The sequence below is a fragment of the Cebus imitator genome, unplaced genomic scaffold (assembly GCF_001604975.1).
Source record: "Cebus imitator isolate Cc_AM_T3 unplaced genomic scaffold, Cebus_imitator-1.0 Scaffold9, whole genome shotgun sequence".
Taxonomy (NCBI): Eukaryota; Metazoa; Chordata; class Mammalia; order Primates; family Cebidae; genus Cebus; species Cebus imitator.
The window spans coordinates 11627329-11629964 of NW_016107324.1; positions in this window are offsets into that span (position 1 = coordinate 11627329).

The following is a 2636-nucleotide window of genomic DNA, read 5'->3' on the forward strand; positions in this document are numbered from 1 at the left end:
TTAAGAGAAAGTACCTTAAGCATCAAACCCAAAATCTTATAAGGTTGGACTAGGTTAAGGCTGAAGAGCAGATTGTTTTAATTGCAAAGAGGGTCAAAACCCCTATTTATAAAACTGCAAAATGATGGAGTCATTACATTTTTTAAAATGACTTCTTGGGAAAAAGATTACACGTAAAAGATTTTTTTTTCAGTGCGGCACAGTGGCTCATGCCTGTAATCTAAGACTTTTGGGAGGCTGAGGCAGACGGGTGGATCACTTGAGGTCAAGAGTTCGAGACCAGTCTGGCCAACATGGTGAAACCCTGTCTCTACTAAAAATACAAAAATTGACTGGGTGTCATGGTGGACGCCTGTAGTCCCAGCGACTAGGGAGGCTGAGGTGGTAGAATAGCTGGCACCTGTGAGGCAGAGGTTGCAGTGAGCTGAGATCAGATGACTGCACTCCAGCCTGGGTGACAGGGAGATTCCATCTCAATACATAAATAAATAAATAAATAAATAAATAAATAAATAAATAAATAATTTTTTAAAATTTATATGATTTGATAAAGTTAAATGCAATTTTTCATTTTAAAACAAAATGAAAAACCAAAACCCTACCCCCATGAGTCTTTAGACATGAAACTTCATTCAACTTCCATATACTTTTCCATACTTACTTTTACAAGGTGCTATAAAATCCTAGGGTACCTTCCCATTCCTGTCTGGCCAGCAGAAAAAACATGCCTTCCTCAGGGAATGCCTAAAATCCACATGGTTAGTAAGCTCTCAGTAAACCACACAAGCCATACTCTCCCCAAAACCTTAACTATATCCTGACCTGATTGTCCACTGTAATGCTATCACCCAATGCATTCACCATCTTAGAGAAAGGGAATACTTTGCATGGAGAGTTGTATAACTCCTAACTGGCCTCCCACCCACCCACTCTATTTCCAAAGTGATCTTTTAAAATACACACCTGATCATTTACTCCCCTAACTGAGCCTCCTCTCCCCACAGCCAAGCCTAGTTTTAGCCCTTTAACAAACATTTTAAGGATCTTGACTTTCTCTACTGGCAGATTTTAAGCTTAAGATTTTAAGGCATTGTCTGTTTTGCCACCTTCTACCATTCACAGAGCCTGGCATGGTGCTTAGTACATAGTAAGGTAGTGGTTTTTGTTTTTGTTGTTTTTGAGACGGAGTCTCGCCTTGGCGCCCAGGCTGGAGTGTAATGGCATGATCTTGGCTCACTGCAACCTCCGCCTCCCTGCTTCAAGCGATTCTGCTGCCTGCCTCAGCCTCCTGAATAGCTGGGACTACAGGTGCCCGCCACCACACCTGGCTAATTTTTGTATTTTTAGTAGAGACGGGTTTTCACCATGTTGGCGGAGCTGGTCTTGAACTCCTGACCTCTTGATTCACCTGCCTCGGCCTCCCAGTGTACTGGGATTACAAGTGTGACCACGCCCAGCGGTGGTAGTTTTTTTTTTTCTTTTGAGACAGTCTTGCTGTGTCACCCAGGCTGGAGTGCAGTGGTGCCATCTTGGCTCACTGCAACCTCCACCTTCTGGGTTCAAGTGATTTTCCTGCCTCAGTCTCCTGAGTAGCTGGGACTACAGGTGCCCACCACCACGGCCAGCTAATTTTTTTTTTTTTCATTTCTGGAGACCGAGTTTCACTCTTGACATCCAGGCTGGAGTGCAATGGCACAATCTTCACTCACTGCAACCTCAGCCTCCCAAGTAGCTGGAATTACAGGTTCTTGGCACTGCGCCTAGCTAATCTTTGTATTTTTCTTTTCTTTCTTTTTTTTTTTTTTTTTTGAGACGGAGTTTCGCTCTTGTTACCCGGGCTGGAGTGCAATGGCGCGACCTCGGCTCACCGCAACCTCCGCCCCCTGGGTTCAGGCAATTCTCCTGCCTCAGCCTCCTGAGTAGCTGGGACTACAGGCACGCGCCACCATGCCCAGCTAATTTTTTGTATTTTTAGTAGAGACGGGGTTTCACCATGTTGACCAGGATGGTCTTGATCTCTTGACCTTGTGATCCACCCGCCTCGGCCTCCCAAAGTGCTGGGATTACAGGCTTGAGCCACCGCGCCCGGCATCTTTGTATTTTTCATAAGAGATGGGATTTCACCATGTTTGCCAGGCTGGTCTCGAACTCCTGACCTGAGGTGATCCACCCACTTTGGCCTCCCAAAGTGCTGGGATTACAGGCATGAGCCACCTTGCCCCATCTACCCAGCTAATTTTGGTATTTTCAGTAGAGACAGTTTTCACCATGTAGTCCAGGAAGGTCTTGAACTGATCTCAAGTGATCCGTCTACCTTGGCCTCCCAAAGTACTGGGATTACAGGCATGAGCCACCACTCCCTGCCAGTAATGTTATTTTTAAAATAATTCTTTACTGCCATTAGGAAGGCCACTGAACACTTTGAACAAATATTGTCATACATCAAGTATAACACTACTTGATTATTATTATGATGGCCACTAAAAGCTTTTGCGAGTCTCCTCTGTCGCTCGAGCTGGAGTGCAGTGGTACCATCTCAGCTCACTGCAACCTCTGGCTCCTGGACGCAAGTGATTCTCCTGCCTCAGCCTCCCAAGTAGCTGGGATTACAGGCACCCACCACTACACCCAGCTAA